This window comes from Diadema antillarum, unplaced genomic scaffold, assembly GCF_040938485.1.
Source record: "Diadema antillarum isolate AM-2024a unplaced genomic scaffold, OU_Dant_1.0 seq00001957_RagTag, whole genome shotgun sequence".
Classification (NCBI taxonomy): Eukaryota; Metazoa; Echinodermata; class Echinoidea; order Diadematoida; family Diadematidae; genus Diadema; species Diadema antillarum.
In genome coordinates this window covers 48348-75687 of record NW_027272617.1, presented here as the reverse complement: position 1 = coordinate 75687, position 27340 = coordinate 48348, and the positions used below count along the sequence as shown (strand labels likewise).

The window sequence follows — 27340 nt, the reverse complement described above, 5'->3', positions numbered from 1 at the left end:
TGTGACGACTCTTCCTCACCTGCACGCTATTCTCGGTCACCGGGAAGACCACCTGATTATCTACCCCGATCGAGGAGCCGCTCTCCGTTGGGGCACGTCCGTTCTTCTCGTCATACATCGGATTCATTCTGGCACACCATGCCAGGGTGAAATGTGACATTTCTCGTGTCGACCTGTCTGCTGCAAGGGAGCAGCCAGGTCAGGAAAGCAAACGAAGAGACTGTTGAACTCTTGAAAGATGAGTTTGCAACGAACGATAGTCTATGAAAGTTAGACAGATGTGAACTAAAGACTGTAGTTGTCTCATAACGTTGTTATGAACTGTAAGAGTTTTGTGACAGAATAAGTGCACAATACGTTTAGTAGTAAGTGAATTTTGTTTTTATCACTTTTTCTTTCTTCATGTGTTCGGCTCCAGGGACGAAGCCTGCATGGGGAGGGAAGCCATGTAACGAAATTCGGTGGAACCGATTCGATTTAACCTTTTCGATTATAATTTGTTATGATCGATTGTGCCTATAGCATAGAAAGGGGGCACGATTGGAACGTTTGGCAAATGCTGTAATGTGGTAGTGCATTATTATGAGTTTTAATATTTATTATTAGATATGTGGTTACTTGTTTGTCATGGGCAAGTTTGGATTATTTCAATACCAACTCCGGTTTAGACCGATGATACATGCCGAATTATAGTAACCATGTACAAGAGATACTGTTAAAACGTATATTCATTGTACGAATTTTGTAACCACGCCAACATTGTAAATAATTTGAATGAGTACTGCAGGTATTTTCTGTCGCTTACGGCCGTGCGGGATTGCCTCCTTACTCCGCGATAGGAGGAGAGGCATATAAAGTGGCCGTTGTGTGACATAGTCCGCAACAAGCAGCCCGTGTATGATACATTTCAAGTGTGTTGTTAATGTTCACTTCTACGTATAATAAACTGTACATGTGTTCCTGAATTGCCGTCCTCACTGTGTCTTCTTGAGAGTTCTACCACATTACAGCATCTTGGAGAGTGGTCGTACATGTTCCTGAGTTGGAGCGCTGTTCCTGAGAAGACCAACTAGCAAGCCGTGGGATTTCGGGTATATTGGTAATGTGACTTGTCGCATAGTCCGTACCCCAATCCAAGTTCCAGCCGTCGCCGTTGGATTTCGGGCATATTGGTAATGTGACTTGTTGCATAGTCCGTGCCCAATCCAAGTTCCAGTCGTCGCCGTTGGATTTCGGGAATAGTGGTAATGTGACTTGTCACATATGCCATGTGCCCAATCCAAGTTCCAGTCGTCGCCTGAGGAAGTTGGTAACGGTGCGATATAGCACTTTACCCCGTGCCATCAACGATACATGTGCCACCATATGGTTGTGAAAGGTGTTCCACGTTAGCGTGACTGAGTTGGTAACAAAACTTGGTAGCAGAACTTGGTAGCAAAAGTTGGTAACAAACTAGACGTACCAATTTAACACCATCTACAACTGACGTTTGGAAGTGACATTTGTGATGCTGAACTTTGTATGTGTGCCGCTTGTGTTGGTGAGCTGCTTCTGACACAACATATTACATGGTAGACACAGACTGGTAGTTTTAATGATTTAAAGGGATCGTTGTAAACTGCAACAAAACGAACCCCGCCTACTCGGCCATCCTGACACGGCTCGCGGAGACATTTGTACAAACAGTCAAATACACTCTTTTAATTCACGACGAGAAGGCGAGTTCGTCACAATATATATATAAATTGTATATATATATATATATATATAAATTACATATATATTATATATATATATATATATACATATATATATAAATTGTATATATATATATATATATATATAAATTACATATATATTATATATATATATATATATACATATATATATATATATATACAATAGAGAGAGAATTTATATGGAGGGAGATATATATACTCGCGTGTATTTAATTTAAAAGATATTATAATGTTGAATCTTCACCAGTGAACTTATCGCAGTCAGAACAGAAAAACAATGATTTATTGACATCAGTTAGGGTGCCACATTACTCTTCTCTGGAAAAGCAACAGCTTAAATCATATTACAGAGTGAACGTGATGACACACTCATTGTCACCAGCCTCAAGGAGGTTACACCTTAATAACTCTTTTTCTCTCTTTCTCTCCGTGACTTTCAATTGACCCGACATTTAACTTGTCCTTATTTCCTTCCCTTGAATAAAAATGCGACAAAGCAACAACAACAAAAAAGCAAATAAATAGAAAGCCAACTCCGTCTATCCAGACACCCCACCCCCCCCCCCCCATACCTGGAAGGAATGGAATGCCGCACAAGGCGTCCAGCACTTTCCCATTGTTATGCGTATGATTCACGATGGTATAGGCCAAAAAGACGGAGGGGTAAGGGTAAGAAAACACAAAAGAGGGTAGGGCCTCGTCCACATAGGTTCTATAGAAGCCATGAGCGCGCCTTTGCTCCTTGAATAGATTGGTGTTTGTAGTTCTTATTCACCGGAGCGAATCCCTTGAATCTTTTTATTGTCTGTATTTGCATATGAAAAAGAGCAGCCCGACCCTGCTGTGCGAAGCTCGCTCCGGGGGCAACAAAATCCCTATTGTGTGGGACTGAAGGAGCGCCAGGAAACGGGGAGGATTCATCGTCATGCATTTGGCAAGGAGGCGTACAGCTGTAGCGGTTACGTACAAATGCGCAGGTCACTTCTCTCGATAGTGGATGCTATAACTTTACTTGTCATTACAACGTGGATGTAATCACCGGAGGTGGCGATCTCTCTTCCCTGGATATCATTGCATCCAATCTGTGTAACACGCGGGAACCATCAGGATGTAAGATGGTGTAAGCACGCGGATGCAGAATAAATCGACGAGAAGATATCACATTCCTGTGAAGAGATTTGAGAAAGGGATACTGACTGCGCCATGAGGATGGACCGGCGACTAGCTATCGGGGCGGCTACCCTGACGTGGCTAGCGAGTATGTGGCGCCAAGGTAGGTTATTCGTAAACGCCCAGCGCTGTATCTTGTGTAAATCATCGCGTTGTTGGCGTTTTTTTCTGAATCAATTATCTCTTTTCTAATTGATTGGAGAGCACAAAGTGATTATCTCATACAGCTGGGTGTTTGAAAGCACGTTAATCTTCTTCTCTTTACGCGAATCATACGAGAATGCATTTTATATTACCCGTACACGGCCTCCGCTCTGAATGTCTGTTTTTATAGAATCATATGTCACACGTTGTTCAGACACCTGCAGCTTGTCATACACACAAACAACAGTCTCGTGACATTTACGTGTAAGGGAACTGCAGTGTAAACCAAATTCTACATTTCCTGTGCTTTGTCAACATGTTCCCTGCACTTATTGTGAAAACTTAATTGATGACCCTGTTTTTAATTTGAACCTGATTTGCTTTAGCTTTGAAAAGATCTACCCAACTTATCAATGTATAGGCATATACTGTCAACACTCAAAACATATATAATAGTCCTCTTATTAACATAGCGTAATCATTAATGTCGAATATGTAAAACGTCTCTGCTATAAATTCACACAAATCAGTTCCGTGTGATTTAGGCCCCTATTTGAAATGAGGCGTAAATGATGTTTCCGAATATAGCAAGAAAAATCCGAGCTCAAACATAAATTATGATATACCAGTGTTGCAAATATTAATGACCATAATGAATTCAGAGTTTTTACATAAACGGCATGTATTTTTAGTGGTATCGTATACAAGTTTTTGCTAAACACGATGCAGGAATGGTTTATACATCATCACAGAATTTTACATTGCTATGACGGGCGAGTTATAGAGAAAATTGGAGGAGTTACAGAGAAAGTTGTTTCTTACAGAATACTACAGAGTGAACCTCTTGATTCCTTATTAGCTTTCGCCTGTATACTCAAAATTCAGAAGTAACATGATGAGAGTTAATATCAGAAAGTACTCGTTCAGCCAAAGGGTCATCCAAGATGGAAATAATCTTCTTCCTTCAAAAGCACCAAAGTATTTCCTCGCTCTGTTGATTATCAAGGTGCGCTCATGCTCAAACAATCATTAATCTTAATTAACAATTGTCTGAAACTATAAACAGAAACATGAATAATCATTCTCCGAAACATCTGTCAAGGATGAAAGATCTCAATCGCATTTGATGTTGCGAATCTTATTAAGTTGAACAAAAGGGTACATCTTTTTCGGCGACATTAAAAGCATTTTTCACAACACGTGGGCTCTTCTTATTGTCAACACAATGACTTTCAACTTGTGTCACGTTAATGAGATATGTGATAAATCATGCGTTTTAACATTGTCGCAAATTTTAAACAATATTTCATTTTTTTAGTTCAATTGGATTCTATAAAAATCTTAATTAATAATTGTCTGCAACTATACAGAAAAATTAATAATCATACTGCCCTAAATTTGTCAAGGATGGGAGCTCTCATTCGTATTTAATGTCAAAGTCGAACAAAGGAACATTAAAAACGTTTCTTCACAACGTGTGGACTCTTCTTATTGTCAAAACAATCTTTCTTTTATTTTGAATCGCATTGATGAGATATGTGATAAGTCATGCGTGTTAATTTGGTCGCAAGATTATTAATTTAATCTCAGGGCGGATTGACGATGTGTACATTGTAGCACTTGCGGAAATTTCCCATACATTGCTGCTGTAACAATTGGCTGCACTCATGCTCAACAATTATTAATTTAAATCAATAATAAATAATACAGAAAATTGATAATCATGATTCCCTATCTTTTTTCAAGGATGAGAGCTCTCATTCGTATTTGATGTTGCGAATCTTTTAAAGTCGAATAAAAGGGTACATTTTTTTTTCAGCGACTTTAAAAAAACATTTTCATAATGTGTGGACTTCTCTTATCGTTCACACAATCTTTTTTCAATTTGTATGACATTAATGAGATATTCAATAAGTCATGCGTGTTAATTGTTCCAAAATTGAGGGTAAATGATACCTAATTATAAGGCAGATTTACGACGCGTAGCCCTTGGGAACTAAAAATAAAGATCCCCGCAGTTTGGTTTCGAATTATTTTACAGGCCTGGGTGTATATAAAAACCATCTCCAAAATATGGATATGATTTCATGGCTTTTAAGGCATGATAAGAGGTACAAAAAATTAGAACATATGAAAAGTCAACTCTTTCTGGACCAGAGTCCAAAATCTTCGTGACCTTGAACCTTAAACACGCTGCAGGAATGGCTTAGACACAATGATACAATTTTACATCGCTATAATGGGCGAGTTATAGACAAAGCCGTAAAGGACACGAGACTGGAGAGTGAACTCCCTTCTAAGTTTAAATCCCTTGAAGATTAGCTGATTCCTTGGTATAACTTTGTCCTGCATAAATAATTCAAGAACCGACGAAAGGAATTAGTTTACATAACAGTTGAATGAAAAGCAAGGAGGAAAAAAGTGAATGACGACACACATGTTCCCTCTTATACTGTCCAAGATAATAATACCTTGTCTGTTCGGGGATTCCCATTCTCCCTGCTTCGCATAGAGACATCAGGGATCAGTGGTGCACGAGACATTTTTTGCATTAAATCTGGTATTTCGGGCTTTCTTGAGATATCCTGGTAATTTGCACTCTACTTACAAGCCATTCGTTCGTGTTAAATCCCATAAACCCGACCTGTGCCTCACACATGACACTTCCTCCTAACACGGCCAAACTCCGCCGCCTTCGCGCTGTCTTCTTCATGAGCGCATCGATACTGCTCGCAAACACTCCCTCGCATCTTTTTTTTTTTTTTTTTTTTTTTTTTTGGGGGGGGGGGGGTTGTTGGTGGGGTGGGATGGGAGTACCAAAGTATTTCCTCGCTCTGTTGACTGTCAATGTTATCTCATGCTCCCATCATCATTAATTGTAATTAATAAGATTACTTGCGACTAGTATATTGAAAGATGAATATGTTGCACCTAATTGTCAAGGATGAAAACTCTAATTCGCTTTTGATTATCTGTTGATTATCAAGGTGTGCTCATGCTCAAACAATCATCAATTTTAATTAATAATTGTCTGCAACTATACAGAAAAATGAATAATCATAATTCCCTAAATTTGTCAAGCATGAGAGCTCTCATTCGCATTTGATGTTGCAAATCTTTTAAAGTCGAACAAAAGGGTACATCCTTTTTCAGCGACTTTGAAAACATTTTAACAACGTGTGGGCTCGTCTTATTGTTCACACATTTTTTTTTTTTCAATTTGTATCACATTAATGAGATATGTGATGAAAAACAATCATAAGTCATGCGTGTTAATGTTGCCGCAAAATCGAGGGTAAATATCTATAGTGATCTTAGGGCGGATTTACGATGTGTGGCACTTGCGGAATTGAAAATGAAAACTTCACTGTGCGTTGCTGCTGTAACAATTGGTAAAACGTTTAGTTTGGTTTCGAATTATTTTACAGGCCAGGGTGTACGGAAACCATCTACAAAATATCTACTGGATACGATATCATGGCTTGTAAGGCATGGTACTCCGAGACATAAAATGGAATAAATGAAGTCAACTCTTTCTGGACCACCAGTCCAAAATCTTTGTGACTTCATATACACGTATATATTAAAAAAAAAGAATATGCTGACGGACTGAATGAGTTAATAACTTATGTAGTTACTCGTTCAAGCTAAATTACGTCTGGTACTCGAATATCATACGAACACACCTGCAGAAATGCGCGCACCTTCATCATGCACGCGCAACACGCTGCGTTAATTGAGTAAGTCATATGGAGCCTCTATTCATTATGACATGTTATGATGTTGATGAATGGGGAGCACGCTTGAAGCGGTATTTTCATATTGACATGAGATTCCAAACACAACCATAACAATGAAGAGGGTTTATTGATTAGTGGATGTACGCTTGGTCGCTGTTAAAAGACAAAACCCCACAAAACAATACGAGGAGAATTCTTTTCATGCAAGGCGACCATCTTCACACAGATTCTTCTTTGAGTAATATCACCATCCCGATGTACATAATTATACCATGCAGTAGGACCAATGGTAGGACTTAATTTCGTCAGAATGCATTGACTGTAATACACCTACATCAAATCTGTGTCCATTAAAACATATTATTTTACTTTTTACTGTTTTTGTACATGATTCTGTTCTTGACAAACCATCAAATAATGTACCATGATCAATATTCTATGATTGCACGCAAGTCTCCAGCAAAAGACGATCTTATGCGTACTCTACATTTTCTGATCTGTCGTGATCAGAAGAGTTTAAAAGTAAAGTCAATCAATTTTGTCTTGAGGTATAATATTGAGATGAGGACCGAAAACATTGCTGTAAGAAACCAACTTTGTATCTTTTACATCAATTAGACGGAATTAAATTTCAATTTGCAACTAGTGCACATTTCGAGCAAATAACTGATATATAACTTTTGAGGGGGAAAGAAAACACTTTTGGAGGTAAGATTGTTTGAGGTTAAAGGCAAAGAGTGAATATACAATGTTCAATCGATATCTACACGTCCGTTTTATTTTGAGTTACTTCTTCACGATTTTTCCCTAGTCGTCAGAACATTGGTATTTGCACACCATCAATATCAAACCAAATCTGACCAATCTGAACTGAACATCGCTTCATCATTGATATAAACCATGTAGCTACATAACAGGATCTCGCAAGTTGTCTTGACATATTTTCCCCTTAATTTCCGCTCGTGATTTTAGCATCACCACTTTCATCACGTCGAGTTACTATCCCACTCCCATCGGGCCAATCACCGTCTTAGCGATATTATGCAACAAGTAATGATCACAAACACGGTTGTGATTCTGAGAATTGTTTTGGAATACACTCCAGACATAATAATTGCGCAGCTGTGTTACGCAGTCGATCGTGAAGTACTACCCTGTCCCCGAGACATTTATTTGCTTTATAATATGTTGCCCTCCTAAAAGCTGTCGTATTTTTTTTTTTTTTTTTACATAGAGGTTGAAACAATCATAGTAGACAAATCCATGCACTAGATTACGTTGGAAGATTTTCAAAAGTCTAGCCTTTACCTGCTTCAGTGCATGACGAATGTGTGTGTGTGTGTCTGTGTTTATGTGTGTGTGTTTGCCCTCGTTATTTGAATAAAGATACGTTTGGTGGATGGAAGGTGCAATGAGGATTGTGAGAAAAGAAAAAAAATGATATTGAATATTGCATTCTCTACTTCTTTGAGGTGACCTCTGTGAGTATTTCTGTCACGGCTTCATTTAAGCATGTGCATTCATCTGGAACATATAATAATGGAAAATATGTTACTGAAAAGGGGAGTGTTTCGTTTTGTAGATTGGAATGCGTCTAAGATTTATACACCGACAGCACTGCATTTCTCGAAAGGAAACAATCTATATAAACCTGAAAGAAAAAAGATGAGGGCCTTTTCAAAGTTTTCTTTGACACTAAAAGATGAGGGCCTTTTCAAAGTTTTGTTTGTTTGACACTCAAGATCATCGTACAATCCCAAATGGAATGTTGTCACCCCCTTGCCTTGTGCGATTGTGTTATAAACTTTTTTTCCCTTCTTCATTGAATCAGTGTCAAAAAGCACCAATATTTTGCGGAAACACATGGTATTCCAAATCGTGTTGGTATGATAATGGAGAAAAATTCTGGCTCGATAACGTCACAAAAAATGATTCTGAACTTTTTTTATCTTGACACCGCTCTAATACTTCAACACGATAGTTCTTCTTGCTCATTAAACAAGCTTAAAGGAATCAAGTGACTTTGATGTTTGTTGCCCAGATACAATGTGATCGGCCTTGTACAATTGTATTTCCTTATTGGTTTAAAGCTAAATTTATATACATCAGTTGCGTTAAAAAATTAGGCAAGTCCGTCCTTGGAAAAAAGAAAACAAATATTTTTTTTGTGACTAGAAATGATTTGTGGGGTAAGTTTCGACGGGAAAATGGAGCAAAAGTTTAAAATTGCGTAATGGGGATTCTGTAATAGTATACGGTGTACAGCCTGTGATGTTATGATCTGGTATATAATATGTATTACGATAATATATGGAGATTCTTAACTTATTAGCGAATGTAGGGAATAACAGCAAAGATACGAGTTTTTGGAAGGCAGTTTGAAGTGGTTTCCGCTTCTTGTCCCCTTCCTCTTGTTTCTCATTTTATGGGCAGCCATGAGCATAAAATATTGTCGCACCATTGACGGTTTGGAGGAGGACCATCACCTCCCTGGTTTTTGCGGTGCTGAGTGCATGTCTGTATTCCGCAACCAACAGATAAAAGTGATGTACATGAAAAAAGAAAATTAGCTACATGCAAGACTCGACACTAATTTTGTCTCCTGGTGGCCCGTTTGGGCCACTAATAAAGCTTAGATTTCAAAATTTTGGTGACCCCGAAATAAAAGGAAACATGACAATGCATGTTGAATCCGCTAGGTTTGAATAAACAGACTGTGTAACTACTTTCATCTTAACTGCACTCCTGCAAGTTTCCTCCTAAAGTGTTAAGCAGTAGGACTGACAGCTGAACAATGTCGTAGCTGGCAGGTGATCTCAAGAAGAAAACACCGGGTTGCCATTTTGTAAGTCTCATCACCAACATTCCCTTCCCACGGTTACTGGAGACGACATGAGCGAGAGATTGTGTAACACATGATTGTATAGACCTGATTGATCTGGACAATTGATCGTCACTTCCACATTGATTTGAAGTGCTTCTTGTTATACATGCGGACCTGGACCCGTCTGAAGGTTGAATTTAGTGGTCTTGGTACCATTTTGAATTGTACGATTTAGGCCGAACACAATCCGTTTAACTGTGAGGGTCTTGTGGTCAGACGTTGTCTACTGCAGATGATGCGCACTCGAGAATCCGTCCACTGTCGAAAGTGCGATAGACCTTTATCAGATTTAACTCGATATGACATCACGATCTTAATGAGGGATTTCCCTGTATCGTCATATTTTGATTAATGGATACTTCCTTATGTGATCGGAGTCATGTGCATTACCCCTGATTACAGCCATTTTGTGAATCTATTATCATATCCCATGTCTGATTCTTTTTTCTATGCTCGTTTGTAAAATGTTGCTAGACAAACACAATGTTTGATAAGCTGCATATCATTGATGAGGGATTTTTGATGTCGTTCTTAGTCCGTGTGAAAACTTGAAACGCAATATGAAACGCCGGCTATTTTGTGTGCTATTATAACACAACGATGATTATGATCAAATACTGTATAGGAATACCAGTGGTGGAGAGTCGATGCAGATTACGTGTACAGTGATAAGCTTGGCAGGGGTAAAGATGTGACTTGTAAGGTTATGCAGTGACAAAATGAATGCCGTAGATGACTGAAATGCGAAGAAAAAGAGAAGTAAAAATTAAGAGAGACCGAAATGTCCACAGCATCGAACTTTGGTAATTTCAGTGCACATGTACACGTATGTAATGTGCACGTATTAGTAATGCTTGCACATTCATGTGTGTGTCTTCATCTGTTATCTCGTGAGTTGATAATGTTGGTAAATTCGAAAAACTTTCTTTTCACATTTAATAGTGTATATGAAATATTATCGCCAATATTGATGTAGGCCTACCAACCATCAAACTTCATGCTCGGGGTGTAAATTCTGATCTTGTACTCATTCATAGCAAAAGGGTCGTAATTCGCAGTCCTGTGAAATGTGATATGAAAATGTTTCTGGAAAAGTACCTAAATGCATGACCAATGTACCTTGAAGAAAATAGTTATCATGTCACGTCAACGTACTTTTTTTTTGCCCGTGCTTATACAGATTTTAGTTTGTATTTACAATATTCGTTTCTCTCTCTCTCTCTGACACTTTTCTTCTTCCTTGTTTATTTGTATATAAGAGCAGATTGTTCGTGTTGACTGTTATAATTATTCTATCTCTTTTTTTTTCCATCGCCGGATTTTCTTCTTCGTTCAAGTATTATTGCAAAACACGCTTCAGGGACCATCCCCTTATTTCAAATCAACTCGAGCGTATTCTGCATACTTCCCCATTACCTGCCGCGCAACATGAATCAACAACTCCCTCATACACGTCCTTTTGAGGCACCCCACCCACCCCCATGCACAAACACACGTAAACACACATTTTCGTAATCTTTGATGTCATTCAACATAAAAGACGCACAGACACCCATACATACACACACGCACACACACACACATACAGTGTACACACACCACACATACATTTGATGACAAATACACTTTGTTCATTTTTTTAAAGAACTTTAATATAATTTGTCACTTGTTTTTGTTTGGCAAGACAAATCATATGCAGATTAAGTTATGTTTTGAGAAAAATATGACTGTTACCATGGTTTCTTAGCTAGTTAGTATAAACATTGATAAAGGGGTTTGCTTCACGCTTTCCGGCAGACAGAAAAACGAAATTGTATTTTACATTGCGCTGTCAGCAACAGATACACGTGACCAACAACCTTGCGTCAAAACATGCACAGACAAACAGACATACAAATGCATACAAATGGGCTCAAGATTTTTTTTTCACTCTTTCGTTGGAAGTTTTGCATTTCAGCTCGCATTCTTCACGAAGCTTAACCAATACCCTTTCTCATACCAAAATTTATTGTTAACGAAATCTGACAAATCCAGATTTTTTTTTTAATATCCTCGAAAGACATTTTGGCTTCAGATAATGTTAGATAATAAAAAAGCCTTGAATGTTACAGCATGTGACATTTAAAATATATATATATATAAGCTTTGCAATAACTGGCTAGTATTCATTCTTTGATGCAATCTAGACTTTACCTTAGGTAAGGTACGATGAAACTATGCGTGCAAACCAATCTTGGGGAGCGTTCGTGAGAGAGCTGTTAAAAGTCATTGAAAACTGTGACAACTCATACCCGTGTGACAGAAATACAGAGACAGTGAAACCACCCAGTCTTTTTCCTATCACACATTTTTGACACTATATGAAGCTCAACGAACTTGTCTGTCTACCACGTATACGTACATCAGCTGAAAGTTTTGCCGTGCAGTATCCGAGTGAAACTGACCGCATTTTTTTGGCACGAATGATGTGGTGACCATGAAATTTGATGAAACGTTGTCCCCCTTTTTTGAAGGAATTTGTAGTCAATGACAGCACAAAAGGAAATGCCTCGTGCAAGTCTATTTCTGTCTTTATCATTGCACATCCTTGATTATGTTAAAAATGCATTTTCACAAGCTCAAAAAATATGACTGATCTTGTTAGATATCGCCAATACATGTCCCGAAACCATCTCTCATGGATAACATCGGGAAAGTCGGATATTATTATTGACTATTCGCAACCAGCCAGGTAAATGAATAAATAAATGAATATGATATAATATACTATACTATACTATACTATAATATACTATAATATACTATAATATAATATAATATAATATAATATAATATAATATAATACAATATAATATAATATAATATTATATAATATTATGTAATATAATATAATATAATCTAATATAATATAATATATATGAACAAAAATGAATATATATCTACATAGACTGTCTAAGTGGTCTCTATCATGTATATTGCTATCTGAAGTATATAATACCAAAACCATGTGCACCTTGCAAGCATGCACGACATAGTTGTTTCAAGTTTTCTATGCATATATTATGATACTAATTTTCCTTTTACGAGTTATTGATATTTGCGAATTATGGCAGGCCCTAATAATAGCTGACGTATACTGTATACTGGTAATATCATGACGGGTAATTTGCTGGTCAGTATTGCGAGACGTATAATTTAACGAGGCCTGACATGTTCGCCCCGGCAACTTGAATCGATCCCATTATACCGGTGCGAAATGCTACATAATATGTATTATTTGCCCAACATACTTGCGATGTGTGATATATAAATAGGATAAGCTTCAAGCAAACATATCATGTTATTTGACTCACATAATTCTGAACAGCTTCTTGACGTCAAACGAAAATAATTAGAATAGAACCTGTTGTTCGTTTTCCTCTTTCAGTATCACACTTTCTGTAGACACATTTGGTACTGACAGTTGCGTTTACACTCGAAATTATCTGTTCAATGGCTTGTGTTATCGCACGTAAGCTATCTTGTTGAAATATTAGGCGACACAACATTGTATATGCGCGTGTATTCTTCCGTTGGGTTAGATATATTCGAATACAGCTGAGAAAAGGCGTACATTGACGCCATTTTGATATAGATACAATGCACATCGATGAGCTTAGTGTGTTTTTGTGCGCCGTAATTTAGAAGATAATTCATTTCCAATCCCAATTTATCTTGAATGTCATGCTTCTATGTCAATCCAAATCGGTTTTTGGAATTTGAGGAGTGCCCTACTTGTATATTTGCCAATCCATGTTGACACGGTATCCGGCTATGACACTGGATTTCTTCCGATACTAAATTGCTAATCAACTAATTATTGTATGACTGTTGTAATATACTCATACACAATAAGGTCCTCCCACCATCACCGCACCAGATATAGGCCCCGTCTTATCAAAAGATATAATCGATTATAAATTTCCTTAAAATTTGAAACTTACCACACAGGCTGGGCTGCCATACACTTACCATAGAAATAAACTACATAATAAATCATAACTCTTCATAAAACAGGGCCCCATCAAATAAGAATAATGATGAAAGTGCATGATGTTGAGATAATGGTGATGATCTATTGTAATAATGATAAAGATATTGAAACTGATAATGATTACAACATCGATCTTTAAGTTAGTAATAATACTATCATTAATTATAAGGGCAATGATAACAATATAGCTTTCAAATGGACAAGTATTCATTAATTTGTAGAGGTTTTTAAAAGTAATTTTATTTCAATGGACTTTGGTGTCAAATAGTCTTATTAAAATACATCGTGCATTACATATTGAGGGCGGGGACTATAGCTATACAACATTGGTATACATGCGTCAGGTGTTTTCTCTTCTTGCACACTGTGTTATACTTTCCACTCTCTTGAAGTACACGTTTATCATGCAGTGGTTCTCAAACAAGACCCCTTCGCATTGTACATAAAACGCACATCAAACTGGCATTCCCCAGCAATCACGTGACATGCAGTAATACACTATTCTAAAACCACTATCCCCGCCCGTTTTCGTGACAAAACCGTCAATATTTGCGCGCTGGTATTGTGAAATCTACATATCCTTTTGTTGGCATCTGTCATCTTTAACCAAAGGGAGTGGAATTGTGTTTAGTAAGGGGATAAACATTCGGTCTGACTTTACTGAAGAATACAATGGCTGGTATTCTAAGAGCAGGCGTATAGTGTCTACAAAGCCGTGGTATGTGTCTGGATAAATACATAGTTTTGGCCATTGCTTGAAAAAACTCTTTGGAAATCCCGTATTTTCAGGTGATCCGAGTATTTGGTCTTGTGTATATATCACAGGCACTGATGGCATTTAGTCTATAAAGTGTGATTCTTTCCCTAACGCTCTGACGCTTGCGAAGTATATTATACCAATACAATGTAATGTATACCATTCTTTTTTTGAACCACACTTATACCGCAGTCCCAAACAGACCTTCCAAGATGAGGGCAAATGATTAGCCTTTGACTCTCAGATGGTTCTTTTAACATTGATTTGATATGATAAAGAAGAATTGATTATTATTGCTTTTAATATTAATGAAATATTCTAATGTACACACGAGTATATAGAGTGCATGTGTTGGCTCTGGATCATAACATCATCATTGCACTTTGCGGTGGGGTAATATCTTGGAAAACATTATGCCACCGCCAAATTATGAACTACACTCAAAACGTCATTTCACATGGACGTTGGAGTGCTAAATCATGCAAGATCCTTCTTATCTGCTTATGAAAGCTAGAATAACGTTTTCATATTGCGGTAAAGGGCGTTGCTGTTTCCAAATTGTCTTCTATATAACCTTCCAATGACCTGCCCGCGACATGGTTCGTGTAGACCGGAAATGACACAGGCACTCGAGGCATGCACGAGGAACCTCCGAAGAGCCGGACCTCCGATTTATTGAATTGCAGACAACAACTAAACGCGACCCCCGCGTATACACGTACACCGAACGCTCATAATATCACACATCGATAGATTTACCGACAATCGGCTTCGGACACTCTTATCCAATGAAGATGAATACAGCATGACTTTAAAATCGTCCGTTGCTTGTGGGAAGACGGCGGCTGCTCCCTTTTCATTATTCTTTCTGCCTGTACTGTGCAAATATTTCATGTTTGGGACAAGGTTCAGGTATCGACATGCCATGCCAGGTTGAGCATAGCAGCAGTATAATGTCAGTTCCAAACGCGATTACTGGTCGAGACTTGATACGGATAATGAAATGTCATTCTGCTAATTAACACATTACAGATTATGACAGCCATCAGCAGTTTTGCGCGCGCGCACACACACACACATACACACACACACGCACACGCACAAGCACACATACACATAATTATCATACAGACACAAACACTTTTTTTGTAATACCGTTTCAATTCCATCTAAATGATATGCCCATGTCCTACCTATATCAGACAGTCATTTAAAACAGCATTACTGTCCGTTTTTAAGTAATACTATCTCTGTGTCCTATTTTATAGTAGAATAATAATAGTATATTTAGTAGAATTAGATATTGGAAGTCAGTGATTGACACACACACATACACGCACACACACACACACTGCATGCAGTATAGCTTTTCCGATGGTCACTGACGAACATTTTTTTTTTGTCTGTGAAGTAAGCACTTGAGTCAACCCTGGGGAGCTTACTGTTTTCACCCCTCAACCCCCCAGACAGCAACAACACAACAAAGGGGGAAAAACCCTCATGGCCGTCATATTTGGCGTGACTGACACAGGGGAACACAATAAATCCCCCATCCTTTACTTTTGGCCATTATATACGGTGAGTGCCAAAATCTCTTTTCCTTTGTGTGAAACAATCGCTGTGTAAAAGGTTTTTTTTTTCTCTTTCTTTTTTATTTTATTTTTTCTTGTATAATCAGATACAAGGCTTTCTCCAAAGAATGGCCTTCTCCAAACAAAGGGTGGCTCATTCACTATTGGGGGACGGGTCTCAAGTATAGTTGCCTTCGCACTTGAAAGATTAACGTTTATCAAAATCTTCTTTTCAAAAGAGCTGTAAAAAAACAACTGCTTTGACCTTGCAGAGGGTTCAGATCTAACTAACCATTAAATCTTACTTTATCTCGCTTTGTTATGTAAATTACGCACATTGATGCGGAACTGGCACCTTCTCACTGAAACTCCATATTTTCAGGTAGACGCTCTGTGGATAAGATTAAAGTCTATCCCAACAGAACAGTGACAGTTTCACAAACATCGGACAGAGTATGAAAATGTCTTCATCAAAGGCATCTTAAGATTCACGGGACGTTTTTGCATAGGCATGCAGAACTATAGCAAATACTCCGTTCCTAATTATTTTGAATTTAAAGTGGATGTAAGTGTAAATTCGTTAAAAATACACTTATGACAACGTATCTAACTGCACTTTGTAGGGAGATTTTTCTATGAACTTTTCCCCATACCAAAAAAACTTTAAAAAGTGTTCCATTTTGAGCCATGCAGTGTTTATCGCTGTCGTGGTAGACATAATTATCATAGTCATAGTCATCACATTGTGGTATTTTGGGTTTGGGTTGAAGATATACGTGTACATGCTTGTGGCATGTATGTGGCATACAGCTTTACCTGAGAAAGAACATGCATGTGTGATATCATGTTGAATATAATCATGGCATGCGTCGTCAGCATCGAGAATTTAAAGAAAATAGTATTATAGTATTGGAGGGAGAGAAGGAAGAGGAAAAGAAGAGGACAAGGAGAAGGAGAAGAAAGACTATCTAACTCATTCTGTCAGACCTAAAGAATTGCCAAAGATATAGTTTTAGACTCTATACTACTCTATCTTCAGAGTTTCTTAGCTGGGTTGTCGTATTAGGTATAGCATTACGGTCAACTCGTGCTATCTCATCACTTTTTTCCCCCTAAAAGAACAATTTAAGAACAAGAATATAAAAAGGTAAAGTCTCTTATCTAAACTATCTGGAATAAACGCTGAGTGTGACGCCATGAAATAAGTTATTGCCAGAAACAAAAACACAACAAAAAATCATCAGATTTTTGCCAATTCTGCCATTTTTTAAAGCGAGCGAAAAAGTAGATGACTATATGTCTGGAAAAAAAAACCCTAAAGGTTTTGTATCGAATATTAACTGAAATCGTATTAATGTTATTTCGACTGTATATAGCTGCTTGTCAAATAGTATTATTTGTTTTATGTATCATATAATAAGTCATTTATTTGTAACTGAATGTGGATGAGTGCATAACATTTCTATTAAAAAAACAACAACGATTAAGTTATTTGCCTGCAAAAACAACGCGTGAAGTCAAGTTGAGAGCCTGGAGTAATCTGCAAAACGATCATGATCCGATTCGGCGGGTGAACAGTCCCGAAACGGCAGAAAACAAACAAGCAATCGACTCACTCTCCCCTATACCACTCCCCCCCCCCCCCCCCCCACCGGCATTCTGCCTTGTGCCATCTCTGATTGCACTATGCAAGCGTGGGTGTGGAATTGCATTGTCACTTCCCATGGTCACAGAAAGTTCAAGCATATTTGAATTTCTACCCGTCGTTCGACGGGGGTAAAATCCATGGTCACGAATTTGCCACTGGGCGCGATTGCACTGTTGACGAGATATTGAAGACGAGCCTCAAATATTGGTCGATATCTTCACGATGTCACACACTGCGTGTGGAGTCAATGGAGATACGGCAGTTAATGGTGCTTGTTGTTATCCTTTGCGTGTGTGTTTTATGTGTGTATGTAGCTTATTTCCTGGATGGGCATATTGTGTGTTCCAAGCCAGAAGAAAGCAAAAAGCGACTCCGCTTTCTAACTCGCTTCTTTGAAGCTGATTGTGTCATCATGCACTGTCCTGAAATTGACACAAGATGCATGACTATACGAATATGAAATGTTTAATTTCCCGTAAAGTTAGCCCAAAGTTGGTTCAAAGCCGATCAATAGCCAAAGCAAGTACGATATTTTGTTAGCAGCCTGTGAAACTCCACCGACGGTTTTACGATGGCTTTTCGATGCTCTAGTTAAAAGCCCTCACGAATTACTCGATGCTGATACGATCAGAGCCAAATCGAAACATTTCCTTTATCGTGTGTCCGTCGAATGCTCAATGTCGTCGCAATGTGACCCTTAAATCAGCGAGTGTGCGTCTTGTTACGTTGTAACAAAATATCTTTATCCCATGGACTTGAAAACCTCTTTTAACTTACAGTATGGTTAATATAATCACTTCATTTGCGATCACGTCTGTAATGAATTGGCACCAGAAAAGTAAGATCACATTTCGGGCTCGTTCAGCTATCAACGCTCACATAATACAACGTAATAAAGAGCATGGATGCTTGCATGAGGACAGTCTTAACACTACAAAAGAGTTTATTTGTCACACTCCAAACAATGTCCATTTTGGAAACCTTTTTAACACGAAAAGTATAATCACACCCCCATTCTTTCGTATTATTCCAACTTCACGCTGTCTCATTTAGCTGTGTCCACGAACTAAATATAGTAATGCAGTTAATAGGGATTCATTTATATTTTCCTCATTTACAATCGAGAATCTATTGCAAAAAAATACCTTTTGATATATATTACTCCTTTTGAAGAAAACTTTTGATAAACATGACTAAATCACTGCTACATGTACTTCAAGTAAGCTTTTTTTTCTGCACTTCTACTATACTCTTTTATCTCGTAAACTACGAAAAAAGAAGCGATATCTCTTATATGCCGAACACCGAAAAGGGGGACAAACTCTAAAAGGCTGTCCGTGACCTAGTTTTATCGTTTTCTGTAATGGCCCATGACTAAACGTGTAGACAATGCACTATACGATTTTATCTGCAGCTTTTCAGACATACGTTGACTATACCAAACCACAGGCCTTCCTCCTTTCATTGGGTTGTATACATGATTGTCCACACCTGCGCCCTTCTCCAATTATTACTTTTCGCGGCGACTCAATTTTGCGGCGATCTGCTAAATAGTGCTCTGTGTTTTCTTTATAGGGCAGGGACAAGGAGAAAACAAAGTCGGTCAAGTCACAGTCCTGGCAACGTCAGTACATTTTGAAAAAAAAAAGAAATAGAAAGGAGATCATAACGTCTGCACTATTGATAGCTGGTCCGTGTGTGACTGATTTCAAGTTGTCCCGGTGTTACTGTTAGGGCCTATAAAGCGCGCATGCAATTCGTGGCGGTATGAATTTCCACTGAACATATATACACTGTGTCACCAAACGCAGAAATGATGGTGTTTGTATAGCCAAGACGAAAATTTATCTGGGAAAGTTAGTTCTTTTGATTGTTGTTTTTTTTTTTTGTGTGTGTGTATGTGTGTTGGAGTACGATGTCATGAAACTGTCTGCACTTCAAAATAACTTAATACGATTTAACCTTCAGTTTATGATGTTGAATTCAGAATTATGCCTGAATGCTTTTTTTGTTACATTGTCAGTTTGCACAGAAAGAACAGTATATAGTATTGCTTGAATGAATCGTTTATTCATAAGTTAAGAAAAAAATATGATATTAATAGCCTCCTGGGAAAACAGCGCTTCTCACCTGGGGTATGATAATTTGCGGTTGAGTTCCGTGTTTACACGCATTTGATTTACCTGTATACCAGCCTTTGTCAAGATAAGAAAGAATGCTGCAGTTATGTTCATTTCAGGGCGTTTGCGACCTACCCACCCCTAATATTAAAACCACAATACGGCCTCATCAAAACTGTCAACGAGGGAGCGTCAAAGTTAACTTTTTATCATTTTTTTAAACACCACGTTCTAATAAAAATAGGTCCGACAAAAGAACCACATTGAGCTATGTTGACGTATATGCTCGATGAAGACTGAAAAGAAAAGAAACCCATCACGTTAAATCCCTTCAAGAAAGGACGGCACAATATCCTCGCACTTTTCGAACGTCCCTCCGGCGAAGCTAAATCCAAACTTCCCACAAGACACCGGAGGTTCCTTTGTCATGGGTTGCTGCAAATTGCAGGTCCTAACATTTAACCTGACAAGAAAAAAAAATATACATAACAACCCATTCCTGACATGTGCATTGTCAGATTGTATAGGCATTGTTGTATTTTGCCATAAATCATGAGTCTGCATTTTGAACAAGTTCTTTGAAGATATAACCACAATAAGGCCCTTGTATTTGCCTCAGTGATAGAAGGTAAAATGCAAAAATTGACGTCACTGACATTGCGTACACGCTGTAAGTGCGTAGAATGAATATTTCCTTTATGGAGAGATAAGTCAAAATTATTCAGCGTGGTTGGTCTGCTTATCTTTTCTTCCTCTGGGACTTTGTAACTGACTTTACCGTACACAGCGCTAAAAGAGTCTGCCCCATATATTTTGTCTCATTTATAAGAGAGGGTGAGGGCTAATTCTTTACGAACATAATATCCGAGTCGACAAAATCCACGAAGCAACTTCCAATCAATGTGATAATCACACATCCCCAAGTTACGTATGCGATGTGCCAGGAGTACAGTATTCATTGTTCTCTTCCATGTCGTTATGTGGGTTGAACTGTTGAACAAGGAATTCTAAATCGGGGAATTGGTTTTATCAGACAACTGTCAAATGCATTGAGTAGGGCCGAATGGCTCATGAGGCGCCAATTGTGTCTTCCAGATTGTGATTGGCATTATTGTTCTCATTTGCTTGTGTATAATATAACCAGTGTTCCGAAAGATACCTGGAATAGTCATGACTGCTTGTCCGCCACTTTGGTCTCAAACAAGAAGAGCAGTAGACAGCGAGAAACGTTTAGAACGGCAGACGTGATATCAGGGTTGCTGGCGTCTCTTACCCCACCAGAACCGCGCCTTTTTCAAAGAATGTTAAATACATGGGTAAATAATAAAACCCGGACACATTCTCCTCAATGCGTCTGATGTAAAGTATTCTAGCTCCTTTCACTTGCCTGATGCTTTAGATAACGAGTATCCGTAATTCGCGTCAATTCAGCTATAAAAGGGTGCGTATTTACGGATTATCTTAACTTTGTTTGCGCTCGATCTATTTTAAGGACGGTAGCTGCATGCGCTTTCTTACAATTCAGTCTATTTTTCTCACACAAGCATGCGATTATCATTGATCCAGACTTCATTGCATGCCATTACACGAAAGTAGAAGAGTATTTAGGCCTAATACTGTTTCAACCCACAACCAGCTCGTCACAGATAATTTCAGCAGCCTCTCCGTTGCCTTGCGAACTCATTTCAAGAGTATCATCGCAAAACAAATTGACTCTATTCTTCTCAATTTGCGATCAAACCTGCAAAGAACAAAGAAAATGATACGAAAATGCGAGCGACAAGCGAGCAATCATTTGAAACAAAGTTCCTTCATTGATGGTGAACTTATATCAAAATATTTGGAAATGGCGCTGAACTATATCATTATTGACACAAGTATTACAGTTTCAATTGAAAACTCGTGACATATCATCAGAGGTATAATACAGCATGCTCTGCAAAATACTTACGGTTATGTGTTGCTGATCTATGCGCATCTCTTCACTTCAAACGCCATACATCATATTTGGGCAAAATTTCAATCGTAAACTTTGGAATTTATGATTTACAGGGTAAATACCAAATTTGAACACTGTAAAAGCGTGTGACCTTTGGGCGCTCTGTCTATATCGTTGTAATTTTCTGCAATTCAGCAGGAATAGATTCGGAACAATGTTTTCTTTTCCATATTTTGATTAGGGCATGAATTTTACCATTTCCTCCATGTCTCAATGTTATTCTATATTAGAAATACATTTGGATTGACAGATTATCATACTCCAAGCAGATATAGCTGGCTTCTGCAGCACAAAAACGTTACGACTTTTCAGTCACCCTCAAAAAAGACTGTATAATAGATTGGGGCAATATCATGCAATTATCATGATATCATAAGTTTAGTCTTGATTTGTATCAGCAAGCAAAAATTGGCAAGAGGAATTACACAAATCAATTAATTGAAGCAAGTACTTAATGTGATATCTTTGTTCTCTTCCAACCTCCCGTTTTTACTTGTTTTTCTGTGTGTGTAGGTGACGCCCAGTTCTGTCAGGCGACTGCTCCGGCCGCTGGAACCCGATTCAACGGTACAATCGATAACTATTATCGGCCCGGCGATGTACTGTCTTACAACTGTGACGTCGGCTATCGGCTCAACTACGCGAATCCAATCAGTACATGTATCCAGACAACGTCCGATCCTACCACCGCCTCTTGGCAGCCCAACGACATCAAATGCAATTTAGGTACAAAACTGGACACTCCGACCTTTACTTTTTCTCTTTTGTTTGTTTTCATAAAAATCGTATCGAAGATACAATCGGAACTGTACCTGACGGAGTCATTCACAAACTACATTTGAATGCTCTTGGACCTCGGCATCTTCATTTTGACCAAAAAGTGTGTTTTTCTTGTTTTTATGTTGTGTTTGTGTGTGTGTGAAGGGGGGGGGGGGGGCTGGTGGTCAAGGTAATTAAGATCTGGTTATTTGAAAATAGAGAGGTGAATCACGAAAAGGGGATACCTTCGCCAGTTATGTTACAGCCTCTTACATTGTGTCGATGTGGAGAACATTGACTTAGGGCCATAAGACTCGTCATCAAAAAGAGATAATGAATATAACCCAGGGGAGACACACACAAAATAGAAGGTGTGCCGCCGCTCCCTGCGACATTCATTCTACTGAATGGCTCTTTTAATGATTCTGGGCGAGTCAGAAGAACGACAAAAATACAAAATTGACTACGCTGATTGCAGATTCATCTTTGAGTTGAGTCACAAAAAGTTTCGGACTCCTGAGTCATCGGAGGCAGTTGTCAGACAACGGAGATGCGACTTTGACTCAACTGATAGTCGTTTGACCTTGAATTTAGTCATTCTGGGGCCCGTTTCATAAAACTTGTCATCAGTGACAAGTTGTCATAGATGTGACAAGCTACTGAAATCCTTGCATCTGATTGGCTGAGAGAAAATTTGTCATAGAAATGTGGCAGTTGTCACTGATAGCAAGTTTTATGAAATGGGCCCCTGGAGTAGTTCAGAGGCAGACAGGTGAAAGAAATATAGGTAGGACTTTGACAACGTTGACTGTAGTTTTGCTATACCAATTCAAAACTTTATCAGATAACGGATAATAATTATGCAATATCATTATTGTATTTTGATGATAGTCACTTTTCGAAGAGGAGAATAATGAAGTGGGATAATGTAGAGTGATTTTTTTAGGTTATACCTAACATTGAATAAGATGAGTATGTTGAATGTGGTTAGACTAATCCCTGAGTCATTCTGAAATATTGACATGATTGATATCTTCGTCATACGTGTACAGTGATTCGTCCTCTTCCATTTTGGGAATGGGTCATTTTCGTATTCATTGTTCTTGCCTTTCTTGCTCTCCGAAGATGTCGTTTCTCTGGTAGTGGCCTGCATTGTCGCCCTCGTCGGCCTCTTCGTGTTCACTGTTGCAATCATGTGGCTTGTAAAGAGGAGGTAAGACCACGGAAATAACAGCACACGTTCACATTTTCAAACCGAGTACGGGTTGGTCATTTCACCTGTGTCTGGGGATTGAAAACACACTTTTGTTTGCTTCAAAATGACGATGTTTTTAACCCAGTGCACGTGGGAAGCTGGATGATCATGGGTTACAGTCTGTCGGGATTTGAGACTTAGGCAGGGAACAGGTTTAATTTTGGAACCGTAATTGAACCCATAATCTTGCCAAAGATGTATTTGGATGCTGGATTTTGGATATACCGGTGACCATGAATGTATTGTAGGCAAGACCCAGTCGTATGCACTAAGCTTTGAGACCATCTATAATAGCGTTTCGATATCCCCGCTCCTTGTTTCGGTGAATCAAAATTATGACGTTGGTTGTAAAAGAGGCAAAATTTACAACAGATAAGATTGACAATCAAGATGTCAAATCCAGAAATATTTTATTTTTCAGAGTAAAAATGAGGTATGGCGTTATCTTGAAATCCTATCATTATTTTTGTTGTTAATATCATTATCATTGTTACTACTACTACTACTACTACTTCTTCTACTACTACTACTACTGCTACTACTACTACTACTACTTCTGCTACTACTACTACTACCACTACTACTACTACTACTACTACCATGACTACTACTACTACTACTACTACTACCATGACTACTACTACTACTACTACTACTACTACTACTACATACTACTACTACTATTACTACTACTACTACTACTATCATCATCATCATCTTTATTACGGTAATTGATATTATAATAGGAAAGAGACGGACTCAAGGAAGATCAAACGCAAGGCGCGCGAAAACACGTACGTCGACAGCCACTTCGAACAGCGGCGATCCACTCGCAACGGACACGTGAACGAAGGCATGACAGACATCGAGATGACGCCGGTGAATGGAAACGGTAGCGTCATCAACCGGGAAGGAAACAATGGACACGCCAACGGTGAGGATGACGAGAACAACGCAGCAGATCAGATGAAAAAGACGAAAGAAAATATTTCAAAAAACGAGAGAAACAGCTAAGGGTTTTTAAATGTACTTGAAGAGTCAACAAGACTGCGATATTTATTATATTTGGTAATGACGATAAACCAGAAAGAGTTTATGCGTTTCAGAGTTAAGAAAGATTGTGTTTTAGTAGTCACGTGGTGATAAAAGCCGGTGATCTATGAAAGTTTAACAGGAAGAGGGGAGTGTACAGGGGCCGATTCAGGAATTCTGTAAAGGGGGGGGGGGGGGCGTGACTAATATTTCTGGTGCCACTTCCGGGTTTCATTTCATTTTTTATTTTTATTTTCTTTGTTTTTAACGAAAATTAAAGGGGGCGTGCGCCGGTTGCGCCCCCTCTGGATCCGCCACTGGTGTATGCCATACGTACCAAAAGCTGACAAGGAATGGGTAGCGTACAGGTAGACTGATTTTATCGTCGTCATATGGAAGAAAAAAAAACAATTTTGTAATGCATTCAAGTTTTATGCATGCTTTGTTCACAAAAGTTGTCCTTAACAAACATGAAGCTTGCTAGAGACTTGCCCAACTTAGCACCAACTAAGCGAATACCAGTCTATGGACCTTAATGTGAGGGAACAGGTGAATGAAATACTTTGTTACTAGAATGCAGGAAGAGAAACATCCATAAATTGCAATGAAATATACAGAAAAAGTTTATTGCTACCAAGAACATGTTGTTTGTTTGTTTGTTTTTTACAAAGAAACTTTATTCATATAAACATTCAGGTACAAAATAAATGTCACATACAATACACAATTCAAATGATCCAAATTTGACAGGCAACTGCGAAACAACTAAATAATGTAAATGCGATTCCAATTGATATCAGATACAATACCTTTAGTTTTCTCAGACATATATTCGTCTACTTTCTTCGCTTGCTTTAAAAATTGACAAAATTGGCTAAAATGTAACGATTTCCTTTTATTTCTGACAGAAAATATAACGTATTTTGCGTACAAACAATAAACCACGTTGTAACATTTTGTTACGAATAACGATGAATTAAGCACACTTGGTGACACACTTTGGGCCTTGTTGCGAACGCGAGAGTCCTAGTTCCAAGATTTGGTTTGGGAAGCAAACACGTAATGACATGAGTTGTACTTCTTTGCCTCTCTTGTCCGCAGGCTTTGTCTGGAGCCCGCCCAAATTGAAGGGCTCCGTGAAGCAAGAATCAGAGGTCGCCATCCTCTCGCGGAGCCGAAAGGCCTCCTCGGGTACCTCACGCTCCAGCCGCTCCGACAACGTGAACGCCAACGTGGTCAGCGGCGTCCAGCTCAACCCCGACGTCGGCGACATCGAGTTCGGCGCCAGCAACACAAACTTCACGAACATCAAGGACATCGGTTCCTCGGTGAAGTCCATGGCGCACCCGAGCATGGGGACCAACAAGATGGACATGTCACTTCCGATGCCCGAGTCGGCCAGCCCGACGATGTCCAACGACGCCAACGCGAGCCCAGAAACAGCGCGAGATTACGGCGACCTTTACGCATCGGTAGACATGTCTAAGAAGAGCAAGAAGAAGAAGAATGAGGAGCAGAAGGAGAACAATAACAACTCAAATATCAACAGCATCGTGACCGTGGCGACGATCGAGAGCGACGGGGGATACTCCGCGGTCGGGTCCTTCAGCACCCCCGTCAGGTAGCTTCACCGCGCACGAGGAGGCACTAGCAGACGACAGCGCCTACTCCGCCATCAAACTCGGCGGCGACAGTATTGGCGAGGACGACTATGCGACGGTGGAGCGCAAGGAAGTCGATGACGAGACACCCCGAGGAAATGAGGACTTCGACGACCTCTACGCTAAAGTCAAAAGATAGACATTTTGACACTTCCGAACAATACAGTGTGACACCACGGAGAACACTATTTTAAAATGTGCGAGTGGGCGTGACTGAAGAAAGGGCTCCCTCTCGTGACTCCTTGTTACAAAGGACAATACTATTCGTTATGGTATCATGCAACTTAAAGATTCAAGAGTGCGCTTATCTGTCAAATTAATGATTGACGAGGTTTTTTATATTTTGTAAAAAAAATAATACATTGGTATATATACATCTATCAAATGCGTGTTAAAAAATGCAGGTTGTAGGTAAAGGATTGCTTTGATTTATATCGAAGGCTATTTCTTTGAATTTACAGTACGCTCCAGCTCACTACTCGACTGCCAGTTTAGTACTGTACCCTAACAATAATGTATATCTATGCTTCAATTCAAAATAGTTTTGTGATGTTCTTTTTAGTTCGACTGCTCACTTATGACCTTGCTCCAAGTCGTCATAATGATTTCCCACGTGTCGCTGGGTAAACGCACACAATAGAGTAAGTCAGTAGATTTTGTTGTCTAATATATGTATACAAAATTCAGTGAGGTGGTCCAGGATTTTTTCATTCCAAGGGCTAAGGTATTGTGATGGGTGAATGGCGTTCCGCTTCATGCATGAGACATGATGGAATTTCTTGTATCTTTTAGTACATGAAAACCCTTATACGGATGTCTCTTCTTCTA

The 27340-nt window shown here is 38.8% G+C and overlaps 1 pseudogene; it reads left to right on the top strand.

The window, feature by feature from the left end:
* The first annotated feature begins 2770 nt into the window (after nucleotides 1-2770).
* LOC139713401 (uncharacterized) lies at nucleotides 2771-26788 on the top strand (annotated as a pseudogene).
* Nucleotides 26789-27340: the final 552 nt, after the last annotated feature.